The sequence below is a fragment of the Meleagris gallopavo genome, chromosome 1 (assembly GCF_905368555.1).
Source record: "Meleagris gallopavo chromosome 1, MGAL_WU_HG_1.1, whole genome shotgun sequence".
NCBI lineage: Eukaryota > Metazoa > Chordata > Aves > Galliformes > Phasianidae > Meleagris > Meleagris gallopavo.
This window is the reverse complement of record NC_139404.1, coordinates 85,470,745-85,487,459: the sequence shown is the minus strand read 5'-3', so window position 1 is coordinate 85,487,459 and position 16,715 is coordinate 85,470,745. Positions and strand designations below refer to the sequence as shown.

General features: G+C 39.4%; 1 long non-coding RNA gene across 33 annotated transcripts in view; it reads right to left on the bottom strand.

Annotated features, from left to right (window-relative positions):
- The window catches only part of LOC116217324 (uncharacterized), a 353,825-nt gene that overhangs the window by 237,348 nt on the left and 99,762 nt on the right, over positions 1-16,715 (bottom strand). The window lies entirely within an intron of this gene.

Here is a 16,715-nt window from a genome sequence, read left to right as displayed (position 1 = left end):
CAGTCTCAGGAAGTCTCTGAGATGGAGTTTGAATATGGACAGAAAATGAATGCAGGTTCACCTCTCTATTCCCCGTGATGCAGATAAATCATACACATCCAGGACCAAGCAGGTTCATCTTTTCCTGTCAGCTCTCTGGTTGGCTTAGCTTTTCCTGTGCACAGCTGAGCATTTCAAGTCCCAGCTGAAGGCAATCTATATAGCTGGATTAAGAGTTGACAACGTGGAATCACATATGCCACAAAAGTCACCATAATTAACCCCCACAAAGCATGCTCTTAACCTCTTACTACAGTGAAAACTAAACAGCTTAAAGGGAACAATAAATCAGGGCAAACATACTTAAGCATTCTTCCCACAGTTTCATAATTACACAGGACAAAGTTCAGACAAAAGAAACTGTGCTTAGGCAGACAAGAGGACTTCCACACAGAGAATTACCTTCCTGAAACTAAAGCCATGCCATTTTTCCTTTGAAGCAAACTGGCTGAAATCCATGTACTAAAGAGAGAGCAGAGACTTGAAGAGGCTGAGAGGTGCAGGAGGCCTTGTCTCAGCCCCCCTTGTTAACTAGCCAAATACAAGAAGGTTGCAGACTTTTCTCCAGGCGTACCAGCTCTCACCTACCTGGCCAAGCATGCGAAGGAACGCCCACAGCATTGGGTGCTCCTTCCACTGCCAGCTGTGGCAAACGCACTGAATAGTTAGCTGCAGGGAAGAGCACATATATAAAGAGAAAAGCACCAAGCACAGGTTCATTAGCATGCTCTCACTTGTTCTAGTATGAAATTCAATAAACGGTGCTTGAGGCACAGTGCTGTAAGTGTAACACCTTTAAAGGAAGGAGAGAAGCCCAAGAGCATTTCTATAGAATAAGCAAAATCAGACGTTCTATAGAATAAGCAAAATCAGATGTATCCACTCTGACTAAGCAGCTTCATAGTGATGACTGCAAGCTCATTTATTTAAATAGATCACAGAAAAGGAAAAGGTAAGAAAAGATTAAAACAATTGTGTCCTCATTCCTTTGTTTCAAAACATATGTGTAAGTGGCATGGGATGAGGAGAAAAACATTAGTGACACTAATAATAAAGTCTCCACTCAGGCTGCTTGTGTTGATAGGAGTACAAAACAAATAAATACAAAACCAAAAATGCAAGACATACAAACAAACAAAAAACCTACAGACTTTTCATCTGTCCCTTTGATGAATGTCTTTGGCTCTATTCTCTAGGCAAAGATCAATACCCATTTCCTAAGACATTTATTTAGGGCTTTAAAAGTCTTTAAACTGAGCCCTGCCTAGGGAGTCCCTACCCCCACCCCCACTGCTGGAGAAAGAAAAGAGGTATGGGATGGGGAAGAGAAGAGAAACCAACTGCTTTATTTTCATTTTAGCATTCACTCTCTCATATTAAAAACAAACAAACAAACTAGAAACTCACAAGTTTCCTCTTACAAATTCGCTCCTTATTACAATGTTTCTGTTCAGAGCTTTCTACCAGTTGGATTTTGAACACCATCACCCCAGCAAAATTCAGCATATTTTAGGAAGATATCCGCTTAAGACAAGATGGGTTAATTGTGAGGCTGTGTTCACAGCACTACTCATTTACTTCTAAAACATTCAGTACATGCTGTTTTCTCCTACAAGAAGAAAGTCTGTAAAAGAATATCCAGATAACGCAGCACTTTTTGGCCTTACTGAAGTCTTGAGGATAAATACTTCTCAATTACACCTACACAGCCACCGTTTTCAATAGGAACAAACAGACTAACTAGAAACAGGACTTAACCCTTCATCCTTCTGTTGGCAGTCTCTTTCCAGATTTCTGTGATTGATGCTAGCCAGTCAGAGTCCTAGAGGTAATGTTCCTGCTGCTATATTTATTTAACTTTTCAGTAACTCTGTTAATACAGTTCACATAATTCCAGGAATACATGTAAATGCTTTCTGAAACTTCTCAAAAATTGCTCATCTGTTAGTCAGCATGAATCATTGCCACAGTAGGCTTTCCCAAAAAGCATTACAAGAGAAAAAGAAAAGAAAAAGAAAGAAAGCACACCTCTCCATTGTTTTTTGAGTAGGAAAATGAGCACGAAGAAAATTTGTGAGGAAAAAGATTTTAACAGGACCAGGCTTTATATGAGACAAAAGCATGCACAGATCCCTTTCTCATGGGCATATAATCAACTTACCACAATTGACAAGTAAAGCAATAATTTCGTACTGCATTCCTGTCCTGCTTTTCAAGTGCTATGTAAATTATCTGTACCTCTTTACAAAGCTAAATGACTTCAGATAGGCGTAAAAGAGCGAGGACGTTGCTCCATTGGTAGTACTCCTCCGTGACAGACTGAAGGTAACAGATTCTTAAAAATTCAGTAATTGGAAACAGAACATATTTTTACAATATTGTGTGACCTGCATATATTATTTCAGAGACTGCTGAAAACAGCAGCTGGGCTTTACTGAAAAAGAGAGAGGGTATCCACAGTGTTTTTCAGGTTATTATTACTCTTTATTCTTTTCCTAAGACTTAAATACAATGACAGTTTGATTCTCTTGGAAAGATGCACTAGTTGTCCATATCCAAAAGAAATTTAAAAATAAGAAAGAAAAGTTAGCATAGTTGCAAACTGCCAAAGGAACTGCTCTAGCTTCAGAAAGAAATCTGTGTGGCACAAATGGAGCCCTGGAATTTGAGAACAGTGCAATCAGTGACCCACAGATTAAGAGGGATAAAAGCTGCCAGCTTTGCTGTCTGATCATTGGAACGAGACAGGAAGTAAACACAACTGGAAATCATTATGCCTTGGTATTTTATTTTTAGCTTCTCTTTGTTTGCTGAGTGCATTTGGCAGAAATCTTACAGCTTAGAGATGGAACATGTCTTAATAGGCCTCTAATACATCCTTTTCAATCTCCTAATTTACCCCTGTGGAGCACTCACTGCTACCCTGGCCTGTCTGTGTTTATGTTTTGTGGAGTTTCCACCATTTTCTTTGAAAACTATCCCACATCTAACACATAGATTATTCCACCTGGTAAAGTCTGGGTTGCAAACTGTCTGCCCTTCTTATTTGATTGGCTCTCTTCCTCCAGCCTGCTCCTCCCAGGAGAGGAGGCATGTTGAAAGTTCCCAGAACAAAAAAGGTAACAATTTGTCGATCACCTACATTCTTCTCTTCATAGCACTGGCTACTAGCCTAAATGTGTGTTTGTCCCACTTCACCTGCTCACGCTGCTTGCTTCCATTTGTCTTCATCTGACACTTGAACCATCTAGAGGATGATCTTGTGCAACATTGGCTGCTGCTTAGTCAAGTGAAGCACGTTACACATTTTCATTTCTTCTTTGCAAGAATTGTGCCAGCCCCCAGCCATAATCATCAGCGTGGCTGGGTTCTGAATTTCTCCAATTTTCCTGTATTCAAGTGTCATGAGCTCCCAGAAACAATATATAAAACTACATTACATTCTTATGCAAGCTTCTGAACTGTACTTGGAGTAGCGGAAGAAACAATTTAAATTCAAATCACCACAACAGCAACAGCTACATGCAAGGCACCCCCCAGTTCCACCCTATAGCACCCATCTGAATGCAAACCATCCTTTCATGAAGCAGCTAGGGACAGAAATGAGCAATGCAACAGAGCACCACCAGGTCAAAGTGTTTTGTACTAGGGAAAAGAAGGGGCAAGAGCTCCTGCTGTTAAGGATCCTGCCTCTATGCCAAGATTTGTACATCAGCACATCAACAGATCTCAGCGGTTCGTAGTACCACGAGCAGTGAGCACTGCAAAAAGAACAAAAAATCACATCAAGTTCTACAAAACAGATTCTAAATGGAATGGAAGATAATTCAAATGTGGAGAACACCTATTAAGGGAGAGAACTGCAAACTTGCTACCTTATCTGTGTGAGATGATGCTTCCAATAAGCCTTAGATAGAGAGGGAAAGTAGTCTCCAATTGCCTTTCAGCAAAGACAACAAAACCGTGGCTTATTCTGTGAAGGTCACAACCCAGAAAAAAATAACTGAATTTGTCCTTCCATGAGCAGATCCCATCTCTTTTTTAGATCTCATCTGAAGACAATCACTTTGGTTAACTATAGTGAATTATGTCATTGAATTACTAAAAAAGAAGGAGCTCCTTACCCCATGTACAACAAAAGCACACTAAGAATTATAAACATTAATTATATACATAAAAGTTATATTATTATATAAATATTTAGATAAATATGAAAGATATATAAGTAAAATTTATATAAAAGTATAGCTATATAAAAGTACACTAAGAATTCTTCCCCCATCTCACGACAAAATAATTTTTAAAAAGCTACTACAAATGAATACAAAATGAAAGGAACCTTGTACTTGCAAGCGTTTACATGCTGTCTCCAGGAAATGCTCAGCTCAGGTAATGTTACTGCAGTGCAGAGATGCTTATTAAAAAGAACTGGCAAATAAATCATGTTGCTTTATGGTAATAGCAGCTTTCTTGCCAAAAGGTGGCTCTTAATTTTCTGTTCTAGTACACTTGTGAATGCACTCACATTTCCCAACAAAGCACTAAACCTGTGAGGAACCACACCCCAAACCCCTGGTTGTTTCCAGCTGACTTATGCTAGTGTAAATATGCTAGAGTAGAGTCCCAAACAAGGTCTCAAATCCAGATCTTTGCTGAATATAAACTAACACTCCAATCAGCTGTGACTTAGAACTGGCCTCTTTGTCTCTGACAATAAATTATTTTCCATGCTGCCTCGCAGGGATCTGCTGTAGAGCTCCACTAAAATCTTGGTTAATGTTTTCCTTACCTGTGGAAAAAGCTTATCAGCATGAAGCACGGTGAGCATACAAAAAGTGCTAGCTGGTTAGTGCTCGTTATCCAATGCAACAATCGGGAACTCTGGGTATATATGGCTCTGGTTGGAGCAGCTTTGCCACCAGAGGAGAAATCGAAAGATAAGCTACAACGAAACTTCTCTGTAAGTACTATAAACAGTGTAATGTTTTCTTCAGGGGTTGCATGAGAAATTTATAGTTAACATTAATTCCAGTCTATTTTGAGTTAGTTTTATCCCAGATCTACTTTCTTCCAAACTTTTTCAATAGTAAAACATACATATTTTTTTCGCACACACACTGCTATTTATTGCAACTGCAAAGAGAAAAGGGAAGTGAACTTTATGCAGGGCCTTCTAGACTGTTCCAGTGATTCTGGGACACTGTTCGACCAACGGAAACATCTCCACTGTATCAACTCAAGATAATAACAGGTGCAAAGGAAAGCTGACGCACCTCGCCATTTCTTTCAGAGAAATATGATGACTACAGCATACATATACAAAGGACCTTTAAGAAAGTCTTCTTAACATGATCGTTGTCAGCCTCTTACCTTCTACCTTCTTCTTTGCTGCTCCGCTTTGCAGTGTGTGGCCTCACCTCAAGCACTGGGTACAGTTTTGGGTGCCACAACATAAGAAAGCCATAAAACTGTGAGAGAGCATCCAAAGGAGGACTATGACGATGGTGGGAGATCTGGAGGGCAAGGTGAGTGAGGAGGGGCTGAGATCCCATGTTTTGTTCAGCCCATAGCAGAGAAGGCTGAGCGGACACCTCATGGCGGCCTGCAGCCCCCCTCATGAGGGAGCAGAGGGGCAGCGCTGAGCTCTGCCTTCTGGTGACAGCCAGGGAAGGAGCTGTGGATATTGCTGATAGCTGAGAAGCACCTCTTGCAGCCTTCCTACATCCTTGTGGTGACAAGGGGAAGATAACTAGTGAGGACTTCTAACATCTTTTCCATGGAGAGCTTCTTGCTGCGTGTCTTCCCTTTTGGAAAGCCCTCTCTCTCTACCACTGATAAGTTTCTATAGGATTTGCAGCAGTTGTCTGAAGGCACCTGGCTTACACAAATCAGTGAAAGCCCCCAGGGACCCACGTGTCTGGAAGGTGGAAGGGGAAGACTGTTTGAGCCCTTCTGTGAAAGAGCAGGTGCAAACCATACTGGATATGGTTCACACAGAGATACTGCCATGGGGGAAGCCCCAGGCTGCCTTACTACCTAGATGCTTCCTGTGTCCTCTCTTCTCACTCTGTATCAGATGGCAACAAGATTTATTCAAAGATTCTGGCGCCTGATAATACAGTAGCTTTCTCATTTACTGCTTTCCATTCCTCTCTATTTCTCCAGTGCTTTTTTTTTTCTCTTTTTTTTTTTATGTAATTTTCTCAGAACTTTAATCTTTTCCCTATCTACAAAACAGCCTGATTACAGCAGATTACCCGTTTTTCATAGGTCAGAACATACGCTTTGGATCACATGTATGATGGCAAAACCATTTTAAGAGTGGAGAAAATATTTTATGTTGTCTTTTCTGTGATTTTTCTCAAGTTGTTACTACTTTAGCAGAGGGATAAGAACAAGCAGTTTTTGATTTGGAGACCCTTACACTTAGTATCTTTGATGCGTTATACAGTGGGGCTTGTTTGACTTCTAATGAAGAAAAGGCTTGCAGCAGAATTGAAAGACAGACTGAGACACAATTGTTTCATTTGAGGGCATATCAGACCCAGAGACGTGATGCCTGATGCAAATGCTCAGCATACATGGATCAAGCATATGGACTCTTCCTTTAGCACCATGTCAGACACAGATTTTTATTTACAAATTTTCACATATACACATACATCCAGGCTTTCCTCCTGTTTTTCTTCACTTCATACAACTGTTGCAGGATTTCTAAGTTCTTCTGTCTTTAGTCAGAGGTGCATGTGAGCACAACTAACAGTCTTCACAACTTAGCAGTGCTCTGAAGCCTCCTTACCCTTCAGAAAAGGCTAAATGTCTTTGTTTGCCAAAGGCTCTGTGAGTCATAGAGAATATGACTCCTGTGGTATAAACAAAGTTCAAGACTGGGGTTACATAGTCTATAAGAGGAAAGCTCTCAGGCAGTGGAAACAATAGTACATCCAGATGCCAGACCTCCTTCAGCAGACACTGTCCCAAAACCCCTGGGTGCAAAAAAAGGTCATATTTCATCCTTCTGATCTGAAGACAACACTGGTTAAGTTATAGCCGATATTTTTGGCTATAATACTTTTCTCTTGGAGGTTAATGTAAACTACTGCTAATCAAAAGAGTGGTTTTTAACTTCGTTGCATATTGCTACAGGTTCAAGGCACATCGTGGCTGCAGAACTTGATCTTGGGAAGCAGTGGAAGTTAGCGGGAATATCAGTGTGAACACTGAGGGAGGTACTGCCCTTTCATTACACAAATATTGTGTGATAAGATCACTCTTGCTGCTTACTTTCAGAATCACTGGCATTGAGTTGCACTTACTGAAGAGATTATGAGATGTGACTGTTCTTAAGAGAAATGTCAAAATAAAAAAAATGCAGTGTATTTTGCCACTATAAACATCAAAACAGACCTCTCCTTCCTATTTTCCCAGTGAGTTTCCTCAACGTACACAGTAAAATATAAGCTCAGGTACTGGAGATGGCAATGGGTTGGTCATGATGTCTGGTATGTATTTCAATGAAGACAGTTATCTAGGAACATATCTTAGTCTTGCAACAAAAATGAAACAGATTATACTCACTTAGGCATATACCAAAATTAAAAAAGAGATGAGAAGAGTTGTAAAATCCTTTTCTAGAAAGCTTTAAGCTGTTTTTTTTTTCTAGTTATATGTCTTCCTCAGTGATATAATTTAAAGATATTTTTGAGATAAATGCCAGAAGAAGACTTGCAAAGAAAATTGTAGAGGTACATGAACATAATGACACTGCTGAATATTCCACATTTAAAAGTGCATATTTCAGGAAAGGGAATAAAAAAAGCATAGCAATGGGAATTTTTTCAGAAGGAGGAGATTCCACTCTGCCTTCCTTCATGACATAGAGCTCAAAGAGAGCCCAACCCTACCGCAGAAAATTGCCTATTACACCAGTTATCCGTTATCCTGGATAAGTGGCTTTCTTCTGAACACTCCCTTGTATGCTGCATGGATGTTGCTGAAGCAGTGACATGGCAATTATGGCTCCATAAAGCCCTGGAGCCCATCCTGTAAATTATAAAAGTTATGATAATTTTGCCCCTCAGGCCTGCCTGTGGGTGGCTCATCTACCAGGGCAGAGAAGATGTGAAGGGTGGCACCTAAACCTTTCTCATCACACAAATGCTTTGCAGTGAGTCATGTTGACTCCCTCCAGCCAGTTTACTGCAGGGTATAGTTCTGCCATTCACTTTTGCTCTGCTTTTAATGTGGAGCAGGACTATTTTTGTAAACTGGATTTTGTGTTTGTTGCTTTGGTTTTTCTCCCTATAACTTAAAAGGAAAGCCAGATGCAAATTTTCTCTAAATTGGGAACATGGACTAACCACATTACGGACTCCATTCCCTTTTTCTCCTACATGCCTCTCTATTCCTCTTCTTGCTTCCATTTGCTTACTTGTGTCTGGTTTAACTATGTATTTTTTTATAAGATTAATTAAGATAGTATCTCTTACAGTAATTTTATCTTGAAAAATTTCTGTTATGGCCCTTCAACAGAACAAATAATTTTTTTCTGCTTTGTTTCCACAACATGCAACAAGCTGTTCCACAGTAATTTACAAGAACCACTGAAAAAGGGCTGAAAGTGAACTTAAAGACAATTATCAGCCCCACATCACAGCTTAACCTGATTTTTCCATATGTACTCCTGACCTGTTCTTAAAAACCACTGACAGATTACACAATCTTTGCAGATGATATATTCTGGCTAGATTTTTTGGAAGGATGAGATCCCACTCTGTCCTCCTTCATGTCACAGGGCTCAAAGAGAGCCTATCCCTACTGCAGAAAATGGTCTCTTCATAGCAGCCTTTCAATATCTGAAGAGGGCCTTTAAAAAAGAAGGGGACAACTCTTCAGCAGGGTATGTTCTGGTAGGACAAGAAAGAATGGTTTCAAATTAAAGGAGGGAAGATTTAGATCGGATATAAGGAAGAAGTTTTTTACAATAAGGGTGGTGAGGTACTGGAACAGATTGCTTAGAGGTATGGTGAATCCCCATCCTTGGAGACATTCAAGGTCAGGTTGGACCAGGCTCTGAGCAACCTGATCTAGCTGTAGGTGTCCATGCTCATTGCAGGGGATTTGGACTAGATGACTTCTTTTAAAGGTCCCTTCTAACTCAAATGATTCTATGATTCTAAGATTTACCTGCTCTTAGAAGTTTTTCATGACAGCTAGCCTGAATTCCTCATATTACAACTGAAGCTCATTATTTCCTGCTCTATCTGAATTGGACTACAGTGAAAAAAAAATATTTTTCATTTTACATATGAAAAGTTATTTTGCCCCCTTTTCTCTTGACACAGTGGTTTTTCCTCTAGATGAAATTACTCCATTCTTTCAAATCCTCCACATAGGTCAATTCTCCAAGAGGAAAATATGTTGGAAAGTATCAATTGTTGGATACTTGACAGTTGGAAGTGATTTATCTAAACACCTGTCTAGCTAGCAAATATAATTATTTTCAACATTTTTAGCCAATGACTGGAACTATCAACAAGACTCTCTCTTTTACATGGGAATATGAAGTCTCTGTTGGCAAGGACATGGTTGAATTAGTTAATCTTTTGTCAGTAAAGACAGCTTCAGAATGCACTCATCCACAAATTTCTTGCATTTATCATTAATTCATTTTCCAAAATTAAATAAAGACACGGTTGTTAGAGCTGCTCAGCCTGTTAGATTTGGCATCTTTGTATATCAGTGACTAGGCATAGCTATGTTATTGCTTGACTTTGAATACATATCAAATAGCACTAAGTCTCTAATACGAAAAATGCAAGTTTTTAGAGCTCCACAGCACAAACACACCAACATTAGATCAATCTGTAGCTTAGAAGTAGTACTGGATTCTTCAGAAAAAATAATTTCTGCCTTGGAAGCAACAATGAACAATGCCTTCTGTAGTCTCTTGTTGGCTAGAAGTTCCACCCAATCATGGAAATGCTGACCTGGCTTCTTTTCTTGTCTAAACTTCAGTACAGTGATCTGGCAAGGAGCTACAGCCCTTGAGTTACTCCAGCAAGATGAGGATGTCCCATGCCTCCCAGCAACACAGGCTGCCAGGAGTGCATCAAACCTCCAAAACTCTGTCCTGAGGAGTTGAGCCAGGTTCCAAGACTCCATCATTATCTTCAAAGTGGTTTGCAGCATGAACTGTAGACTTGGAAGTTTTAGTTGAAAGATGGAGGAAAGCAGAAGGCTCCTCAACAAGAAGCATGATAATTGGATAACTTGTATTTTTGTGCATATATGCACATTGTGCCTACAACAGGCTGCAGTTATTCTGAAAATAAAAGAAACTTCTCCCTTCCTGCGTAGGAAATGTTTAAAAATTTAAAAGTAAAGGTCTCACAGTTTCCTATCTAAACATGTCACCGTAGACCCTTGAATCTCATTGTAACTGAAGGCAGGAAAGCAAAATCTTTTCATCCCGATATATCAGTTACATTTTTTTAAGGCTGAAAAAAAAGGAAGTTTGCTTCTGAAGAGTTCCCATAAGGCTTAAGATAAATTATTTCAGGGAAATTGTACCCAAAAATATTTAGATAATATTGTACAACGACATTAAACAAACCACAAAGAATTACTTGCCTTTGGCATTAAACAGTGTTTACCTGCAGTAGCTAATGAACACAGGGGGAGCTCTGACACATACTAAAGTGAGTAAACAAAGTGAAATTCTTCTTCCAAAGAACTTCTAACACTGACTTCACCGAAGCCACTTCATCTCTCTCATTTACTTCATGACTGTAGTGATTTTCCTGGCTTATGTCAGAACATCTTGTTCCTCTGATTTATGTCCTGCACTTTATTGATTGGAGAAAAACAGAAGTACACAGGTAGTCCCAGTCGCAGCTTTCCAGCTAAGTGAATCAGAATTTCCCTCTTTCTCAGTCAGTTAAGTCAGTGACTTTTGGAGATAATCACTTTTTCATCAACCTCCTAACAAATACATTTCTATCTCCCTTGCTCCAGTTTGCTGCCATATCCATCCATATGTAATCTCCATCCATTAGAGCTCAGTGATGGTAATTGTGCACTCTCACCTTCACATGGCAATTACCATACATATCTTTTCATTTCATCTCTCCATTAGAGCCATATTTGGTGGTTACTGCACACATTCTCCTTAAATAAACTCATGTGCCATAATATTCTACTGTACAAATTACATGACTAACAGCCTAGCTGTAAAGCTTTAAAATAATATGCCTTTTATGAAGGAGCAATCACTGGTTGCTTAACTTATTCTCTCTGTTATGGAAAAAAGAGGAAGGTAAAGTAAGAGAAAATATCTACTTTCTTCCCATAGAAAGCCTCCACTTTGCTGGTAGAATCCTTCAGGAGCAAGGGCTCTCAGTGAGAGAGAGTGAAGAATAATGGTAACTCAAAGAACAAATATTTCTGGTTTATCTTAATTTTTGACAAGGATTCCAGTAAAAATACGATCTCAAATGAACCACAATCTGAAGGGCTCTGCTAAACTTGGTCATGCCTTAAGGAGACAGAGATGTCTCGGGAAAGGATTCTGGTTTAGAACAATTATGGTTCCACTATATTTTTCTGACATTTCTTTTCTTAGCTGTCATAAAAAAAATCCCATGGTTTTATTTGAATGAAACCATCTACTCCTGCGGCTTAAACGCTACCTGAAGTTACAGTGATTATGACAGAACTATCATCCCTGTAGTTGGTAGTCATAATTAAAAACACAATTTGAGTTTGTTAACAGCCAGTGGAAGACTTTCAGGGCCCATGAAGCCACACTCAGACAACAAATTCTTGTTATCTATTTAACATCTATTAAATAGTTGCTTTTGTATCTCATTATTTTCATGGAGGGAAAGTGGATAGCAATCTATTACTGTTGTCTGTCAGCATGCAAAGTAGTTTATAGCAGAGCAAGACTCCTATTCTTAGGACTACCAGCATGCCTACACTTATGGAAAAACATAATTGCAGAGTCAAGATCATCACAAGCAAATATCTACTTCATAACATTTTTAATGATACATTTTATTAAGTCATTTCTATTAATAAGGCTTAGTGAAATGCTTAAAAATCGCACTATATATAATTAAAAATGTTTCTTTTCTTTATGAGCTTGAGAGATAAGTATGGAGCAAAATAGGGCACAAAAGATGTTCCTGCCTCCATGGGAACACGTCTTGGATCAGTAAGACCACATATCTTTCACTTCTCTGTATTCTAAATGAAATCAGTTTGCCATGAATCTTTTTTTTCCATGTCACAGCTATTAGAGTTTGCAACCCGTGGAATGAAAGTTTGTTTGATAATTACTTTATTACTTGTCCTCAGGCCAAATTTTTCTCAAGGTAAGTCTGCACTTTGGTGACTTCAGTAACAGGAGGTTGCTAACTTCACAGTAATTAGCTCAGGACCTTAACGTTGCAGCTGTGGTAGTGTAAGCCACAGGCCTAAACTCCAGTCCAATTAGTCTACGCAGCGTTCCATGCTGCTGCACCAAACGCATAGTGAGGTAACATAAAACTACTTTGAGTACATCTACACAACCCTCAAGCTTACTAGAGCAGCTCAGAGAAATCCTGGACCAGCTTTAATTGTTCTCTAGTACATAGTGCTTAAAGAATTCTGGCGAGCATTCAATTCATAACTTAATTACATATCCAGGGAAGTCATGCAGAACCCAGGCACTCTTTTTACACAGTTGCAAAGGGAAATCTCAGTTAATAATTTTATGGGAAAAAGTCTGGAAAAAAAAAATAAAAAAAATTCGATCTTTCTTGATCCAGTGTAGCAGAATGCAATTACAAGATGTGAGCTGTTTATCTCCCCATGTCTCCTTTAACAGCTTTTAATGCTGGCAAGTAGACATAAGCTATTCTCCCTACTCCCTCAGACAATGTGATGCTGTCACAGCAGGAAGAAGATGGGAGCTCCAGTGAATATTTTAGGGGTCAGAGCGTGGAAACTGCGGCTCTTGAGCAAACCTTTAACATAACAACATGTGGTATGCATGCCTGAGTCTGCTGTTAGCAAGGCTGGGATCAAACTGGAGAGTTAAGCTATGCTTTGACTGCGTCTGTAGATGCTTAAAATGACATACTTTGCCAGCGAGCACCCAATTCAACCTGAGACTCCACTCATTTGCTCTCGTGCTCTCTGGGCAAGTTCTCATAAAATCATGGTTTTAAATGGAAGCAATTCGGAAGGCTCCAGAACATTCAGACTCATTTGAAACAATTCAGAATAAAAAACCAACTTAGACAAACTTTAATTGAAGTGTTCACAAACAGGATTACAACAGGGAGAACCAATTGGCTGAGTCCCAAGGTCTTGCAGCCACCAGTAAACGGTCCAATTCAAAAGACCTTGGAAAAAGATGCTTTAAACAGAGCCAAAGGACAATGCCAGCCATCAAGCAAGCTTCATTTCAGCCATTACCTGGTTATATCATCACTCCTTTCATTAAAAAAAAAAAAAAGAAATCTATATCTTTAAACAATCAAATGAAGCAATACTAAATTTTAGGAAGAGAAATGGAGGTAGAAGGCTTTAGTTACATGAAACTGCCATTGATTTCAATGGACTGTATAAAGGTCGAGCCACCTACTCAGAGAAGTAAAATTATTACTCTACATGAAGAGTAAGACCTTAACTCTATATCCTTTTTATTTTTTTTTCCCTGTGCTTTTTCTGCATTCTAATGCAAAGGTGGAGGTTTATTGACACAAAGAGATCCACAGGAGCCCTCACAGGCTGTAGTAGGAGTAGAGAGTAGTCAGAGCATGGAGTATTTCAGAGCTGAGCATAGTGACTGTTCCAGCCCATGTAACTTGCGTTTTGGATGCTCTACAATATGCCAAGAATTGATGAGCTCTCTATTGTGTCCCAGGAAGAGAAGAGCAGAGAGATACCCCTCTCTCTACCACTCGGGCTCCTGCACTGAGCTTCATAATCCATGCAATTTGACTTCAAGATTATATGGAAAATTTCAGAAACACAGATGTGTTCCAGTGTATCTGACTCTGCTAAAACTGGGAAACTTTCCATGTAGCAGGTAGTTTCACTTACAGTGGACAAGTGACTTTCAGAGACAGGGAATCCAGGTTTTTTTGCAATGTAAGTATCCTCAAAGAGTGCTTCCTGTGAGGATAGCTGTGCTAACCTGTTGCTTTCCTCAACAGGGGTCAAAATCTCAAAAGCTCAACTGATCCTTGTAAAAGAAATTAGAATTGCTCTTATTAAATGGAGAGCCTTTTGTCATAACTTAGCCAATTTATATGAAATGACAGCATCTTAAAAGACTTCTACATTTTTAATGTTTTGTATCATCATAGCATAAAACAACTCCTCCGTGTGAGTAAAGGAGACTTGTGCTTTTGTCTATGTTGCCTTTGGTGGTGGCATTCAAAGCGATGTTCTAAAGATCAATAGCAAGGATCACTAAGGAGGTCACAGTCTATGTTTGATTATTTTATTTTATTTCATTTCATTTTATTTCATTTCATTTCATTTCATTTCATTTGTGAAGGAAGGGAAATCTTCTAGACTTGAATGGCTATTTCTGCCACTATTTAACAAAGTAACTTTGCCAGCTTCGGCTTATGTACCGCAGAAACAGATGGCAATCCCAACTTAAGTCTGAGAATGGAATACAATCACTTAGAAGAAGAAACCACTCCCCAGATGTTTCTCCTCCTAGTGCACTCACAGCATAATTTTCCAAGTTTTTTTGGTTTTTGTTGTTTTTTTGTTTTGCTTTTTTTTTTTTTTTTTAATAGAGCTCTTAAAACCAGCACTGCCTTGTTTCCAGGTTTATCCTGAGTGAAGATTCTTGCCCACAGTGAGCAATAGTGCTTTCCAGTACAGGGGCAACAACAAGATAGTGTCCTTTCCTGCTGTCCAAACAGACATAAAAACATAAAACATTTGAGAAGCAAGGCAAACTCTGCTGTGGAAACTACTTGCTCAATAGGAGGTTCTGCTAAACAGAACTCCTCAGGAAGGGGGTTTAATCCAGATTTCACTAAAAAAACTTGAATCAGATAATGGTGCACTGAAACCATTTGCTTCTGTAACTTTGCTGTGAGGAAGAAGCCCGAATAGAAATTGTGTAGCAAAACATCAACAGGCTGACTGCACAGTGTAACACTTCTAAAAGGGCTGAAATCCGTGTTGAGCACACCTGCAATCAGAAAATGGAGGTAATGCCAACATCTGATGCAAATGCATGTCTTTGAAACAAAAGGTCCTGTGTGCAATAAGCATACTTTGCCCTTGCAAAGCTGAGCACTGGAAGGCAAAGGACAGCAGAATACAACTTCCCAGACTCCTGAAAACCTAGCTGCCTTTTTTTTATCAGCTTGCAGACAGGAGTGGTTCTTCAAAATCAGGCCCCCTGTACAGAGATAAACAAATACACTGTTAACCTGTGAAAAGCAGTCATGTGTTCTATTTAAAAAGACCATCTATCAAGATAGGTTTTCAATATCCTTATTTCCTTTCTTCCATTTTCACTTACTCTTCTTTGGAGAGGAACCAATCATGTCGAGACCATTGTCCTGAGTAACCAAGTACCTTCTTTTGGAGGGCTGTAATAAAACTAACCAAGAGCCTCACTTCCCATGTGAGATTCTTCTTGCTGTGCTCATGCAGCTAGTACATCAAGCAGAGAGCCTGCCTCTGCCTGAGACAGAGCTGTACACGTGTCACACAAGTGGACAGAAAGTGAAAATTTGAAAGAGAGCAGAGAATAAAGCTGCAGAAAATCATAGAGCATTACATTATTTACATGAGGAAGCAAGAATGATGTAGTTCCAGTCCCCATTTTTCACCCCCACCATTTGTTCTAAGTCAGGGTCTCCCAGTAGCAGTGTGGCCTGATCTGGGTTGTAGTCCTCAGGAAGACAGCCAGCACAAGTTATCTGAGAAAGTCCTACAGGGAGAGACAGCAACATGCCTGATAAGAGCTGGCTAGAGAAGAGATTGAATTATGAACAAAGCCACCACAAGTATTCTTTGTAAGTAAGCAGGATTACATGCAAGGAAATGCCTGTCTTCTAACGTAAGTTTTTCTTCCTACCCCAGACAGCCATGGATTTTGACTAACTGGCTAACTCAAAATAGGCTAGATCATTTCTCCTTTTATTGCAGGAATTCTCTTTGTTTCTTCAGCCATACATCTCTGAAATCTTCATTTTTACAAACTCGAACTTTCCAAAAAACAACCCACTTCAATTAATACATACATAACTTCTGCCATACTGCCATCCTGCATTCTTGCCCCCTTCCATAGCACAGTCTTGGTAGTACCAATCATTTCCCAAAAACAGTGGCAGCTTTTCCTGGCATGTGAACACTTACGTAGACTGATCCATACTCTGCTCATCAATTGGATGGGAGAAAAAGGTAAACAATGGATACAAATGAAATAGCTGGCAAAACTAGAAGCAATAGTTTGAGAAAGAACTTCCACATTTGCATGCATCTGACCTCATTGGCATTCACATCCAATTAGTATCAACTGCCACAGTTCACAAAGAAAGCTGCTGCTAGTTTCACTTCATTAATACTGACGTCTGAACTCAGCTGCTATAGTGGATTACTATTAATAATTATTTACAGTCAGCTATTTGCACAGAGCATGCTTG